At 33.3% G+C, this 16,967-nt stretch overlaps 1 protein-coding gene across 2 annotated transcripts in view; it reads right to left on the reverse strand.

Moving 5' to 3' along the window:
- Pkia (cAMP-dependent protein kinase inhibitor alpha) overlaps positions 1–16,967 on the reverse strand; it is a 97,468-nt gene that overhangs the window by 47,833 nt on the left and 32,668 nt on the right. Inside the window, exon 2 of one of the 2 annotated variants that reach the window (XM_071602279.1) lies at positions 507–579. The exons of the other annotated variant lie outside the window; for it this stretch is intronic. The gene's annotated coding sequence lies outside the window, so the exon portion shown is untranslated. The remainder of the gene's footprint in view (positions 1–506; positions 580–16,967) is intronic. 2 annotated transcript variants of the gene reach the window in all.

A 16,967-nucleotide genomic window follows, 5' to 3' on the forward strand; every position in this document is an offset into this window, starting at 1 on the left:
TTACTGTTAATAATTATTTCAGAAACATTCTAAGGATTATAAATAATTAAAATAATGTTTAAATCCAGAAGAGGCATCCATTACCTGATTTGAAGTGAAATACTTAGTAATTTGTTTTTGTTTTGAGAATCTAACATTGAGGTTATTAAGTCAGAGGAGAGGTAGAAATAATAATGCTGAGGTTTAGGAAAGCTGAAATTTATCAACCCAAATTAGCATCACAGGTGATTTTTCATGGACTTGATATACATGATAAACACTCAATTTGTGTTTATCTGCATTTCTTCATATCAACCAACCAATAGCACACAGCATTTTGCAATGTAACTCCAGGCTTTTGCTCATACAAAACCAGTCAAAACTTATAATTGGTAGAAGAAACTTGGAAACAATTTTATGATCAAAAGAACTGCAGTTCTTTCTGGAATACAGATTATTAACCTGGAAAAGGACAAGCGATATTTAAATGAGGTTACAATTTAGGTCAAAACTAATCATGTCACTACCTGTTTCAGTTTAGTGGGATTGAAATTCTTGACACGACTGTCCCTTTCAAAGCAGGAATACCTCCTAGATAACCTGCAATTGAAGAGCCTCAGTCACTTTTTCAAAAAATGGGTATGTTAATGCCATTATGACAAGAGTATTATGAACATTAATTTCTTTAGCAACCTTACCTCAAAGTAATAAATCTTTCATTTCTTTTTCCTTCTTATGTTCTTTATTTATTTTTTAAATGTTTTATTCTAATTTGTTATAAATGACAGCAGAATGCATCACAATTCATATTACATATATAGAGCAAGTTTTCATATTTTTGGTTGTATACAAAATACATTCACACCATTCGTATCTTTTTCATACATGTACTTAGGGTAGTGATATCCATCTCATTCCACCATCTTTTTTTTTTACCCCCTTGTCCCTCCCTTCCCCTCCCACCCCTCTGCCCTATCTAGAGTTTGTCCAATCTTCCCCTGCTCCCGCTCCCAACCCCACTATGAATCATCCTCCTTATATCAGAGAAAACATTCAGCATTTTTTTTTTTTGGAATTGGCTAACTTCACTTAGCATTACATTCTCCAACTCCATCCATTTACCTGTAAATGGCATGATTTTATTCTCTTTTATTGCTGAGTAATATTCCATTGTGTGTGTGTGTGTGTGTGTATATATATATCACATTTTCTTTTCCATTAATTTACTGAAGGGCATCTAGGTTGGTTCCACAATTCAGCTAATGTGAATTGTGCTGCAATAAACATTGATGTGGCTGTGACCCTGTAGTATGCTGTTTTTATGTTCTTCCCTGTTCTGAGTTCTCTGCATCATGTTTCACCATGATATTCACTGTAATGTTTTGAAATAATCTCACATGACTTCTAACATAACAAACAAATCCTAATAAATTGTTGAGTAAGCAGTATCATTATTACTTTGGGTAGACAAACTGGTTTGCCCATATAATATAACTATTTGCTCCTTCTTTACTATTAGTTGCTCTTACTCATGAGCACAAATTGAGTGTTTATCATGTATATCAAGTCCATGAAAAATCACCTGTGATGCTAATTTGGGTTGATAAATTTCAGCTTTTCTAAACCTCACCATTATTATTTCTACCTCTCCTCTGACTTAATAACCTCAATAAATGGCTTCTAATTAGTCATTATACTAATTGGCATTACATTCATTCTACCTTGCTTTTCTCCTTTGCTTAAACCAAATGTCAGCCAACTCCAAGTTTATTGTGAGGGACCTTCTGAATATGAGGAAGCTTGGGAGGAAAAAAGGATTAGTAAGGTAAATAGCCACATGTGAAGTTAGTAGAAGCTTTGACAGTAGCAAAGCTAGTGAAATTAGAGTCAATTAAGGGTCAGAAATTCTGTCATGTGGACCATTTACTGGTTGCAACTGGGCTCGCAAACACTAGAAAGCAAAGGGTGGTAAATACCTTGTTCCTGCCAACTTCTGCTTGTTATCAGAGCAATTCTTTACTACTTTATAAACAACAAAATTTTAGTGTTCAAATGTAAATGTTATCAATATCAGTGATAGAAATAAACCTGCTCAAGTTGCTTCATAAATATAGTTTGACAGCATCTTCAATTACATAGTGAAAATTATTTAGTAGAAAAGTAAAATTCATTCAAAGTACAATACTATTTTAACCTCAAAAAATTCAAAAGGATTTGCTTATTCAGTCTTGGCATACTTTTCTTCAAAGAATATATTAGAACCCCTTCTTTTTATTAAGACTTGTTTCTCTGTAGAGAAAGAGTGTATTCGTATTCATAACTATCAGATAAATCAATGAACTGACTTGCTTGGTTCATTAAACACTTTTTCCTCATTTCCTAAGAAGGAGCAAGATATCTGATAAGAAAACTAAAATCACCCTCTTGTTAAAATCATAAACAATGAAATGTTAGTAAATAATTTTTACTTTCCATGCAAAATGATCAACAACTAAATAATATCCCATGTAAATAACAGAAAATCATCTTTTACCGTCTAATTCTGTTGAAAGAAAACTGCATCTTTATTTAGAAATTATTTTCAAAACAAATGTTCTTTAGGTAACTGAGTAAATACGAATGTTAAGATCAGCTGGTTTTAATTTGGATAACTGCCAAACATAATTTTTAAATACTGAGGATTTTTTTAACTACTATTTCATTTTGACATTATATACAGGACAAAGGAAGAACTGCTTTCTACTTTTTCCTACTCCTTTTCGCTGTCACTCGTTTTGGATTCAGGAAACAGGGAATGATTTTAGTGTTTTCTTAGGTTCTAAATAGAAATATTTAGGTTTTAAATAGAAAGTAGGTTTACTTTCTATTTAGAACCTAAAGAGAAATTATGTTTGCTGTTGTTTCTGATATCTAAGCCTGTGGTACAGTTACTTCTCTTCAGCTCTATGGCTTACAGAACTAGTCTTATTATTGGGTGAAGCAGAAAACTTCTGATTCCTAAAAATGTCTTCCCACCTACTAACCTATGTTTGGTAGAGTCATCCCTGATCTGAGAACCTTTTTTACTTTAAGTCTTTCTTTCCCATTGAAATTCAAATATCTGTACTTTTAAGATCTTAGTCATTTTTTTAACTCAGCCTGAATGATCCACAAGGAAGTTTTGAGGATGTGGAGGAGGGAGGAGAACTTGGGGGCATATGGTTTCTTCATCAGGTATTAGGTAACAGAACTTACAGTAATAAATAGACTCAAAGGAGAAAGAAACTTTAAAAAGTGGAGTTCAATGAAACTTTCAAACAATCTGCATAGTTTTTCTAAGGTCTGTTCTCATTAGAAAAGAAGATTCTGAAGGTGATTGCTACTCTTGTTTTAAAAATTTGTCTCAAAAGCATAAACAATAAAATTTTTGTGCCCCTGTATATTACAGAATGCATACTATTATTCAAATAGTGCAAGGAACCCAGATTCCCCTAGGCCTCAGCCATGTAACATTTTGTATCTTGCTCACTTTGAGTATCAGAAACTGGAATGAAGAAATCTGGTTCATCTTATTTTAAACTCCTTATTTTCCAAATTTGAACATTTTTAAAAAATAGACTCTAAAATGACTACAAAAATACTGTAAAATTATTCATTGAAAAAATGTAGTGTTTACTTTTGCCATACATTATGTGCAATTTATTGACTTATAAGTATATCTTTACATATTCCATAATCTAAAATTTATATTAGATGTAACTACTGTCTTGTTCTGGTGTCAACCATAAAAGCCTCTCTGAAACTTTATGATATTCTCTGCTACAAAAATATGTCTCTGTTTTTTATCTTTGTTTCTATAGTAGTGGAATCTATATTATCTAACAGATTATTTTCATCCAGGTAAACTTTTTATAGACACTTTCTTGAATCAGTATAAAATACCAATTACAGAGAATTTTCTATTTCTATTCATACTTTTAAAATCAACTGAAAGGGCAAAGTCTTCATCAATGGTATTGGAAAGCTGGCCCTCTCTCTAAGCCTAGTTGCCTCTCAGCTGAATATTAAGTTTCTGGATTTAAATACCTATGACTTTCTTCTAATGTGTAATTTTTAAGAAACTTTTTCTTTCTTTAGAATTCTTAGAAGAAGTGATATTTGGGTATGCGGAAGAAGAGTATTTTCCCCAAATTTTGAACTTCAGGGCTACATTCTAGGTTAGAAACCTGGCCCAGCATCATCTAGTAGATTTAAAACCTACTTTTCACTTTCTTGTAATGAAAATATTTCCACCAATTTCTTTTGTATTAAAAATAGAATTTAGAACCAGTGTGGGCATGGTTGATGATTCTGCTTTTCTGACTCATGATTTTAGACTTGTTGCTTCCAACAACTTTGTAAATACAGCGTTTACAGCGTTTAAATAGCATTCTCTATTTATATATGACTGTCAGGTGTGTTTGCTGTTATTGCTTGCAAACAGTGTAATGTCATGGGGTATCTTCTAAAGTTATTTCTTTGCTATGTCAATACAGTATTTTCTCCTTTCTCTCCCATCCTGAGTTTTGATGCCTATATAAATGTTTGTAAATAGTCTTCTGGATTTGTTTTTTTTTTCTGGTTCATTGGCTGTTTGCCAAAATTTTGTTGTTGATTTTGTTTGCATGTTTAAGTATGACCTTTTGGTTAAGAAAAGACAAACAGATGAGCTCATTTAACCCTTTTCTGAAGATTATGCTAAAAGAATCCAGTTGTTTAAAACAGAATGTCTCAGTATAAAGGATCGTAGCATATTACATCTGCCCTGCATGTTTTCAGTTTTCAGGGACTAAACATCAGTTCTGCAACATATAATCAGGCACATGAAGCCAAAAAAGAAGCCAGCAATGAACAATTTATGCCTGAGTTCAAATGATATTGGTGAACTATTACTACTAATATTTACATAAAGACAGTGGCCAAATAACTGATTCAATAAAACAACCATTTCTTTCATAAGAAAAAAAGAATGACACTACTTAGAGTTGGCAGACATGGACTTACAAGTATGAGATCTGGAAAAAATCTTGGAAGCCTCATTTCATTGATGAAGAAAAGGAGGTCAAGAGTGATTTGGAAACTTATCAAAACCAGAGACAGAACTAGGGTAAAAGTCGGGTTACTCTGCCTCCCCACCTAGGACCTGACATTTTTTGGACTTTAAGGCTATTATGCATCAAGAGAATCTGCATGCACCAGATTTGTTTCTGTTTTTATTAAAAGAAGCAAGGCATTGCTTTTATGAACATCACAGCATAGAATCAATTCATCCATTAAGCTAGTTAAAAAACAGTCAATCCAGTACTCTCAAAGGAACAGTATTTTAAACCTTATTGTTTTTTAAAATTGGAAATAGAAATCAGATAGATATATATTTGGGTATGTTTTGTGGGTAACCACACTATTAAATTGAAAACATACAAATATAAATTTTGAGGTTTTTGATAGTTCAGTTATATGTGATGACATTAAAATAGAATCTTTGTAGTTAATCAAATATTTTGTAGTATTCATTTATTTTTGTATCTTCCTTTCTTTATAAACCTCTTAGTTTTAAAGATAATTAAAGGTCCAAAATAGAGATAAGATACTATGTACATTTGTACTAACCTTTATAATCTTTCTTAAATGGCCTAAATTACATAAAGACTGAAAATGTCATTGTTCTATCTGTTCTATAGTAAACTGTTCATGTTTAGCTATCAAATAAAGCTCAGAGAATAATCCTTACATTAAAAAGTGCATTCTCTTCATAAGATAGTCTTTTTGCTACGACTACATTCAAAGAATTTGCCTTTTTAAGGTTTCAATCATTTTCACCATTGTTCTTAAGCATGTTCCTGCTAAAGGTGCCTGATTCTGTTGCTAAGCAACCTTGCAGTCTTGTTAGGACATGATGATGAACTAATAATTATTTCAAATATGCTCGTTTGGATTTGGCCCCTTTAAGAATATCTTGATACTTTTCTTTGAGAGGCTATACAGGGTTCTGAATTTCAACTCATAGTTCTGTAGGCATATAAATGAAAGAATGGTGTTTTCCAGAAGAATTAGAAGAATGCAAATAGTGCACTGGAAAAGCACAAACCTTTCATCCTACCAGTGTGTGCCCTCCCAACCCCCACAGATACCAAAAAGGGCAGTTTCTGACAAATCCAGAATTTCAAGGAAATGTGTGAGGAAAACATATTCCTTTTATTGAGTAAACTATATGTTTTTCTTCTTATCCTAAATTCTTGAGAAAAACTGTCAATCCATGTTATTTGAAAGAATAACAACTCAACCTTACCTCAGTGTTTTAGCTTTTTGCGACTTTCAGAGCAAACTCAATTATTAATTAGATTCTCTCCACTCTGCTTGCTTTTGTCCCAGATAGATACCTCGCCTCATTTGAGGAATATCCTCCTTTAAACAGTTTGATCAGATAACTCCAGTACCCAGTCTTAATATTTCCTGTCTTGATATATAGAGATGTATATGGGGATTACCAACCACTCTCTAGGACATAATGGGAGCTAAACAGCATTCTCTATTTATACATGAAAAATAAAATGTTCCTTTAAACAATCTTTGTCAGTGAAAACAGAATCAAAGAAACATTTTATTACAAAGAATCACACAAGACTGTTCTAAGTAAGAGACAGAGAGCCCCACAAATTTCTATTTCAATGTCCAGCAAGCCCAGCACTGCATTCAGATTCTCCTTTCTTGTGTTGACACCACCTTCAAATGTTTTGGAAGGTATCCCAACCTGTTACCCGCTTTCTTGTCTCTTGTACTTGAAAACATGTTTAATACCATATGTAGTCTATTGTATTTGTAGGATGATCCCTCTCTAAGGGCATCATCTAATATCTAAAGTTGAAAGTTCTGATTTTTTTTATTCTTCTAAAAATTAAATTATTGCAATCTATGTTTAAGACAGCAAAACTGCATGACTTTAAGACTTGAGACCACCTTGGCAAGGTGGCTGCTCAGGAGGCTGAAGCAGGAGAATCCCAAGTTCAAAGCCAATTTCATAAACTTAGTGAGGTCCTAAGCAACTTAGGGAAACCCTACCTCAAAATAACAATAAAAAAAAAAGAAGACTGGAGATGTGGTGGCTCAGTGTTTAAGAATCCCTGGGTTTAATCCCTGGTGAAAGGAAGGAATGAAGGAAGGAAGAAAGAAAGGAAGGAAGGAAGGGAGGGAGGGAGGGAGAGAGGAAGGGAGGGTGGGAGAGAGGGATGGAGGGAAAGAAAGAGACTTGAGGCCATAAAGGTGGTGGAGAGTATAGCTATATAGCTATGCTAAGTTGCTAAGTGTAAACTTTCTGACTTAAAAAAATGTAGTTTGCCATTTGTTTCCCTCCCACATTAAGAATTAAAATCAACACATCAACATTAGGTCTAATGTACCACATAGTATATGTTAAATGTGAGCCCCCTTCCCTATCTTCACTTGGTGTGACCCACTTTTAGTCTTCTAGGATTTACTAGAAAAGTTCATATTTTTCAGGAATACATGGCCTTTGATCATATTCCCTTTAAAGTTTTATTGACCAAACTAAAGGTTCTTAATTCTTTTGTAATTCCCACATCCTTATTCCCACATTCTTATTTTCTATCTCATTCTCAGATTTTCTTAGAATTCAGTTTATTTTTATAAGCATTTGTTGAGTTCCTCTGAAGTGAGTAGCATTACAGTAAGTCCTGAGGTTACAAATGTAGACAGAATTTCTGTCCCTAGGAAGTTCATATTCTAATGTCAAGAGTAATAAACAGATTTAAAAGTTGCAATTCAAACTGATAAATTTTGTAAAATTGCCAATCTTGTAGGAACAAATAAATAAAATATCTAAATCAAACTAGAGAGGATGAGTGATTCCTATATTAGACTTTTCTCTAGAGTTGGCTGTTAAAACTGTGTCTGCATTCCAGGTTTGACTGACCAAGAGGCTCTTAAAAGTTCCCATTTCAGGAAGATTTCTTCCTTTCTAGACTATTCCCACTTCACATGCATCCCCTTTTCTATAGCATTTATTTAGAAAATTTGCAATTGTACATTCTTTCTCCAACATTTAGAAATGTATATTTTTTTAAAAAAATTTACTTTATTTTTTTAAATTTGTTTTAATTAGTTACACATGACAGTACAATGATCTTGACATATCATACATTTGAATCAGATGGGGTATAATTTCTCATTTTTCTGAGTGTACAGGTTGCAGAATCACATTGGTCATGCAGTCACGTATAAATCTTCTATAAACAGGAGTGTCTTTCTCAGGGACCGGCCTGGGAACCATCTTCTTGAAAGGTAATCATCAAGAAAGATAGTGTCCTTATTTCCCCATCTCTATGGGAGGGAGGAACCTAATTAGGATTAGTGCCAATTAGCAAACAAGATGGCCTAACTACATTTACTGACCTAGCCACTAATGTCCTCCAGCACTTCCCTATCAGCTCACACCAGTATTCAAAACTTTCCTGCTTTTTGTTCCAATAGAGTTGAACTCAATCTCTTTCCTATTGAACCAGTCTTAAATAAATCATTATTTGCCTGCTTAATTTTGTCTTTTGAGGATGCATCCATGTTATGAACAAGGAGGAAAAACTAATTTTACTCAATATTCTGTTCAATGATATCAACATTTTATCAATTTTGTAACTGCTGATTACAATAAACCTGTCTCTAAGGAAAGCCGTTTACAGTGGCTTTAAACTATTCTTTTCCTAGCAATAATTGAAACCAGAAAGTTACTCATCTTCTACTTGTAATTAGAATTATTTTTCCAAAAGTATATTTCTTCACACTTACGCACACAATGTGCTTTTGTTTCAATCACTGTGAGAAAGCTAAAGTAGTCACTTTTACGAAGATGTTTATGCTTCTTTTGGTATTCACTGGTTTTAAGGGTTTAGAATTTCGAGCAATTTGGAACAATTCATTATGTCCATCATTTATAAATTACACATTAAGAACTATCCTGCTCAAGTCCCCATGAAGTTTTATGGTATCAACTTAAGTACCTGACTTTATGGGTGGTCTAGATTGAGAATTTCACATAATTGATGATGGTATTTAAACTCTGAATTCTAAAATTTGATGGGAAATTCTAAATCAATCATTAAAAATTGAAATGATCTTAGAGAAAGACTGTATAGTAAAACTTTCTAAAGACTGCTTAAAAGTTACAATTAAATTTGAGACTAGAGCTCTAAATTAAATGTAAGTATTTCCTTCATTTTGCTACCATTTTTTATTTAAAAATTTATAAAACCAGATTTTACATTTTAATATGCACGTTTGTTGTACTCACTTTTTCTACTGCAAAACTTTTCACTAACTTAAACCAGACATGTCATGTTAGAAAATACATGGCATATTAGAGTTACAAAAATCTGGAGAATTGACTTTATCTTCTCATGCTACATAAAAATTATTACTTCAATATTCTTTGGCCATTTTTTAAAAAAGATAGCAGTTGTCTAAATCATGGATTCTCACACTTTCCCATATACACCTTTATTGTTTGGGAGCAGACTTATATTGGTATAAATAGGTGACAACTGAAGGTAATGTGTTAATTTTATGTGGTCATAAATTTAAGACAGTAGAAATGTGATTTTAATATCAAAATGTATACCATTCTTCAAATATAGTAGAGACACACGTAAATATTTTACAGTGCATATATTTGCCCATTCAATGAGGCTTAGAATATACTTTAGTAGTTCAATGAGTTGAGTTAATTTTTGTAATTAGATCTTGGCTGTAATCATAGATTGTGGATATGGTCTTTGGTCAGAAACATATCCCTACATTATAATTATATCATTATTAGAAAGTGCAATATTCTTTTATTATATAAGTTAATACAAAATAACTAAGATTTTTAGTTGCATTTATTTTGGCTTTTATTGGCAGGTTTGTTTCTCTCCAGTAATTAACTGATCTTCACATACACATTAAAATTCAGTGTTCCTAAAGAAATCAAACTTTTCTTGCTTTTTCATTCTTTAATTCCCACAAAATACCTGGCATCATACAGCTATTAGCTCCATATGAGGTGGATGTATATATGAAAATTTCCTCAAAAGCCCACTTCACAAAGAGACCAAGTGATTTGTTCAGATTCCAGATCAGTTTAAGAGCTTGGTGTGCAAAAATCCTGTAACACACTCGGTTCCATTGAGCTACAGCTTTTATTTACTTTGTGTTATTCAATTAAGCTCAGATAAGCTCTTCATGTTGAATTTCTTTGAAGAATGATTAACAACATACTTGAAATGCAATTACATTATAAGAAATACAATGGAAATATAAGCAACATAAAAAATACCATTCACATATTCCCTGACTGCTGTCAGCTCAACAAAAAAAAAATCTCAACTCCATAATGAGTTTATTAATATACATGTTTTTGGCAGTAGCTTCTTATCTTTTGAGAAAGGATATTAAATATATTCCTATGCAGTTTAATCCCTCTTAATTTAGAAATAATACTTCATTATTATAATATTTTAAAAAATATGAGATAGTTCAATATCTTGCAAGATAATTATGAAGACATTTGTTGATATTGTAGACATTTATTGATATTTTACTTACTCTTAGAATTTTTGAAAATGAATGGATGTTTAAAGGTACTTCTGGTTCAAACTCTGGACATGAAAATTCTGAAGTTAAGTATATTGTGGACAGTTTGTTGCTGTTTATGTAGGGTAACAAAACTAAGATGTCTTCCATTGTTTCATCACATTTTAATTGCATTCAGATTAATCTGATAAAACTTTGTCAAAAGGCTAACTAATATTTGGAGATAGAAAGTTTTTATTGTCTGGTTAACTTTTAAAATAATGACTAGGGCAGTGTTATATAAATCAATTTAGTGCAAACAACATCCTTGCTAGTCCCCCTCACTCACTTTCCTCCCTCTATTTCTAGGTTATTAATTACTCAAGTTATGACTTTACCTTTAGAAAGTCTCAAATTAGCAACAAATTTTCATATGACTCAAAGCAGAAGAGATTTTGCAGAATTATTTTGATGGATTAATATTTCTTCAGTTGAAATCTAGTTAATATATATTTTAATTCATTATAGAAAAGTCATATATTTTTCAAAGGAAAAATGTCTTCTTCTGTTCCCTATTTTTTTGTGCAAAATTTTGTGCAAAACTTTAAAATATTGGTCTACTCTTTCTTCTGATTTAAAACTTCAGTATGACTGATGATTAATTGTATGACTAACTGATGGTAGTTCCTCAAACATTTTAACTCATTGGAACAGTCTTTTATATGTAACAGCAGTTCACCAAGTGTTGAATGAATGAATGGACAGGCCACATTCACATTATCGTAATCCCTGAATTCTTCTTTAAGAAGCTGAGGTTAATTTTGTGATATGTTTTAAAAATGGAAATTAGACCAATATTTTCATTTGATTTAAAACATGACCTCTGTCTTTATAGTGAGTTCAAAAAAAGACTAGTTTTACTGATGGCTTTAGGAAGTGATAGGCAAAACATGTTAAATAATCAAAGATATTTATAGTTTATATTTAATTGGTTTAAGAGCCAGAGGAAGATTATTGATTAACAATAATCAAGAGCCAGTTGCAATGCTGAGGACTGAACTGCATCATTTCAAACTTAGTTCCACACCTCATTTTACTTTGGTGCACTTCATTAAGCTTCCTGATGCTGGCACACAGCCCCTTAAGTTGAGGTGCTAGGACTTGGCTTTTTTCTTTTTTAATGGTATATTGAAAGTTTGTATGTGGCATGAGAAATCTGCTTTTTTATTTTATATATTGTTACTTATAATAAATCCAGATCTATATGCGTATATGTCAAACTTAAAAAAAAATGCTAGTGTGAATTTTTTCCTTAGGCAATGACTAACAAATCTCTTGCTTCTTAACTATATGACACCATACCTTGGCTGCTGATTTGTGCAAGATACCAAAGTGCCACCTCTGGAGTGTGCTGTAGAAGAAGCAGATTTTCCAAGACAAAGGTTTAGCAGGGAGTTTTCAAAGAAACTACTCATGGTTTCAGCCTGATCACAAAATTTAGCAGTTTTAGTACTTACTTGCTATAGCAGACAAAGACTTAAATTTCATTCACCATTCAGGAATCCTTCATTGTATAGAGAATTAATGGGTTGGGCCAGATTTTGCAACCTAGAGCAAATCTGGGCTCAAGACATAATATAAGGGGAAGTTGTAACCTAAATTCAAATAGGCTGGAATTAAATATATAAATCTTTGTGAGAAGTTTAAACATCAAAAATATTTATTAATTAATGTGGCATTTCAGCTTAACACATGAGAAAAATTGAACTGATAGAATATGACCTTTTCAAGGAAGACATCACAATGATTTCTATTGATGTGATCAGAATTCCTACAAACCTCTCTTTCCAGTAGATTATATATGGTATTATAGAAGAACACTGAAAATACATAATTGAGTCTTCATGAAGAATCAGAAAAATATATTAAATCTCTATTGACAAGAAGAATTGAACTTTTGTTGATAACTAGAATATTTATTATCAAATATATAATTTTATATATTATGGGAAGGCAGACTGGTATAATAACAGCAGTATATCAATAATAACTAATCAGTACACAAAATGTGCTAGCCTGTCCTATGCTAACTTTTGATCTTAAGGTTATGCCAGTTTAATCTCCATTTCCCCAGGAAAAAAAAATCAAACTTATTGTATATTATCATATACTATAAACAGAACTATTTCAAAAGCAATCTTGTTAGTCAACTCCATTAAAAAAAGAATCCAAGCCCTTCCTTTCCTATGAAATCTATGGTAGTTGCTATGACAATGGTATTTCTATCTCAGCCAACATTTCATATTCTTCAGTTTTTACCCAAAGTAACCTCATTCTGCTAGCTAGGTATCATCTTCTAAGATCCCCAAAGATTTTCCCAACATTTCCTCCAAAAATTGAGATTGGGAAAACAATAGCATTACTAAATGCTGAATTAGAAAAAAATAATTTCTATTCTGAACGATTTCTATTATAGCTATTTTCATTTTGTACAATCTCAAATCTTTTTTTAGGATGATGCATAAATTTATATGGTTGCAGTTATAGCAAACATATAGTTCTCTGCTTTCCTCAACCATTGCCAATAGTGTAAGCATTCTTCAAATGTTACAGGTTGGGAAATTCATTAATATTAAAGAACAGGTGGGCTGGGGTTATTGCTCAGAGGCAGAGTTCTTGCCTACTACATGTGAGGCACTGGGTTCGATCCTCAGTACCACATAAAAATAAATAAGGTATTGTGTCTATCTATAACTAAAATTTTTTTTAAAAAAGAACATGTGACATTTAGTTGATATAATTCTCATGGCAGAGAAACGGCGTCACGGGCGGAGGAGATAACTGCATTGAAACCAGCGCGACAGGTGTGTAATCCCCTAGTCATTTCTCTCCACACAGCAGGGAAAACTTAAGGGCCACTCCCAGCTCTCCTGTGAACGCAATAACCAGACCGAGGGAATCAGGAGTGGCGCGGGACTCGCGGCGCGGAACTCCCGGCTACCGCTCCCACCAGTGCTGACAACTGAGGTCTCTTGCACCAGCTACCGGGGGCGTGGCTACAGGAGGGCAAGCAAATTCGCTGGGGGATCTCAGCCCCAAGCTCTACAAACTTAGGGTCTGAGGGAAGCAAACAGGGAGAGTGAGCCCAGGTGTTCATGAAAACAGGGCTCCCAGGAGCAGCAGACCTGGCGTGTAGCCAGTATTGTGGTGAGCGCCACAGGTGAGCACGGCCTGGCTTGAGGAAACACAAGACAAGGCCCTAGACACTCAGGATTGGAGACCCGCCCAGTCTAGGAGAAAGAGCTGCTGCACAGTGAATGGTTCCCACCTATTGAGAGGAGAAGCTTGGCCCAGTGGGCACAGCTCCACCTACTGGAAGAGAAGTTAATAGAACTCTAGGACTGCATTTATTATTATTATTATCATTTTTTTTTTCTTTTTCTTTTTTGTTTTTTTTCTCTTCTTTTTCTTTCATTTTCAATTTTTATTTGTTGTTGTTCTTTAACTTTTTTTCAATGTTTCTATTTTTTTAAATTTTTTTTATTTTATTATTATTTTTTTTAATTTTAATTTTCATTTTTTATTATCACTATTATTTTTCTTAAAAATTTTTTTTCATCTTTCCTTTCTTTCTTTATTATCTAATCTTTGTTATTCTTGTTTCTTTTGTCTTTTCATTTCTTTTCAATTTTCTTATTCCCCCTTCCTTGAATTCTACCTGCCTACTCTCATTCTCTTTAGTGACTTCTTCCCTTCCCTTCTAATATCTTTCCTCTCAAGCATCAAATAAATCTATAAGAGTAAACAGTAACTCAGCAGTCAAACAGAACAAGAAGAAACATGAGCAGCATAAAAAAGCAAGGAAGAAAAGTAGTACAAACAATGAAGGACAGCCTAAATATTCAGGAGGACCTAGAGTCAGCAGGAAAATGGTCATATAAAGAACTCAAGGAATACCTTAGACAGATGGAATGGAACCTTAAAGAAGATACGAGACAGCAAATTCAAACAGTGAAAGAACACTTTGAAAATGAATTACATAGACAGATAAAAGAAGAAGTTAAGCATCTTTATCAGGAGATTGAGATTATAAAAAAAAACCAAACAATAATTCTAGAAATGAAGGAAACGATAAACCAAATTAAAAACTCAATTGAGAGTATCACTAACAGAGTGGAGCAAGTAGAAGCCAGAACATCAGATAATGAAGACAAAATATATCATCTTGAAAAGAGCCTAGCCAACTCAGAAAGGCTGGTTAAAAACCACGAGAAAAACATCCAAGAGATATGGGATAACATAAAGAAACCAAACCTACGAGTCATCGGGATAGAAGAAGGTACAGAGATTCAAACCAAGGGAATGAGTAACCTGCTGAAAGAAATAATTACAGAAAACTTTCCAGAAATAAAAAAGGAAACGGATATACAAATTGTAGATGCATACAGGACACCGAGCACACAAAATCACAGTAGACCAACGCCAAGACACATTGTTATGAAGATATCCAATATACAGAACAAAGAGAAAATACTAAAAGCTACAAGAGAAAGGAGGCAGATTACATTCAGGGGTAAACCAATAAGGTTAACAACGGATTTTTCATCACAGACGCTGAAAGCGAGAAGATCCTGGAACAACGTATTTCAAACACTGAAAGACAATGGATGCCAACCAAGAATTCTGTATCCAGCAAAATTAAGCTTCAGGTACGATAACGAAATAAAAATCTTTCATGATAAACAAAAGCTAAAAGAATTTGCAGCCAGAAAACCAGCATTGCAAAGCATCTTGAGCAAAACACTACACGAGGAAGAAATGAAAAACAATAACCAAAACCATCAGTGGGAAGTGCCTCTATAAAGACAGAGGGCGGGGGGAAAGCTAACCATGGAGAAACAAACTAAATTAAAAAAAAAGAAGAAGATAAATAATCAAACATGGCTGGAAGTACAAACCATATATCAATAGTAACTCTAAACATTAATGGCTTAAACTCTCCAATAAAGCGACATAGGCTGGTAACATGGATTAAAAAAACAAATCCAACAATATGCTGCCTCCAGGAGACACATCTGATTGGAAAAGACATACACAGGCTGAAGGTGAAAGGTTGGGAAAAAATATACCACGCACACGGTCCTCGTAAGCAAGCAGGGGTGGCCATCCTCATATGGAATAAAATTGACTTCAAGACTAAATTAATCAAAAGGGATAAGGAAGGACATTATATACTGTTAAAAGGAACCATTCACAAACAAGACATAACAATTATCAATATTTATGCACCAAATAATGGTGCTGCGACGTTCATAAAACAAATTCTCCTCAAGTTCAAGAATCAAATAGACCACAACACAATAATTATGGGTGACTTCAACACACCTCTCTCACAATTGGACAGATCCTCCAAACAAAAGCTGAATAAAGAAACTATAGAACTCAATATCACAATCAACAACCTAGACTTAACTGACATATATAGAATATATCAACCATCATCAAGTGGATATACTTTTTACTCAGCAGCACATGGATCCTCCTCAAAAATAGACCATATATTATGCCATAGGGCAACCCTCAGTAAATATACAGGGGTGGAGATAATACCATGCATTTTATCTGATCATAATGGAATGAAACTGGAAATCAATGATAAAAGAAGGAAGGAAAAATCCTACATCACATGGAAAATGAACAATATGTTACTGAATGATCAATGGGTTACAGAAGACATAAAGGAAGAAATCAGAAAATTCTTAGAGATAAATGAAAATACAGACACAACATATCGGAATCTATGGGACACAATGAAAGCAGTTTTAAGAGGGAAATTCATCGCTTGGAGGTCATTCCTCAAAAAAAGGAAAAACCAACAAATAAATGAGCTCACACTTCACCTCAAAGCCCTAGAAAAGGAAGAGCAAAACAACAGCAAATGTAGCAGAAGGCAAGAAATAATCAAAATCAGAGCGGAAATCAACGAAATTGAAACAAAAGAAACTATTGAAAAAATTAACAAAACTAAAAGTTGGTTCTTTGAAAAAATAAACAAGATCGACAGACCTTTAGCCATGCTAACGAAGAGAAGAAGAGAGAGAACTCAAATCACTAACATACGGGATGGAAAAGGCAATATCACAACAGACACTACAGAAATACAGAAGACAATTAGAAATTATTTTGAAAACCTATATTCCAATAAAATAGAAGATAGTGAAGACATCGATAAATTCCTTAAGTCATACGATTTACCCAGACTGAGTCAGGAGGATACTCACAACTTAAACAGACCAATAACAATAGATGAAATAGAAGAAGCAATCAACAGACTTCCAACCAAGAAAAGCCCGGGACCAGATGGGTATACAGCGGAGTTTTACAAAACCTTTAAGGAAGAATTAATGCCA

This window comes from Marmota flaviventris, chromosome 15 (genome assembly GCF_047511675.1).
Source record: "Marmota flaviventris isolate mMarFla1 chromosome 15, mMarFla1.hap1, whole genome shotgun sequence".
Taxonomy (NCBI): domain Eukaryota; kingdom Metazoa; phylum Chordata; class Mammalia; order Rodentia; family Sciuridae; genus Marmota; species Marmota flaviventris.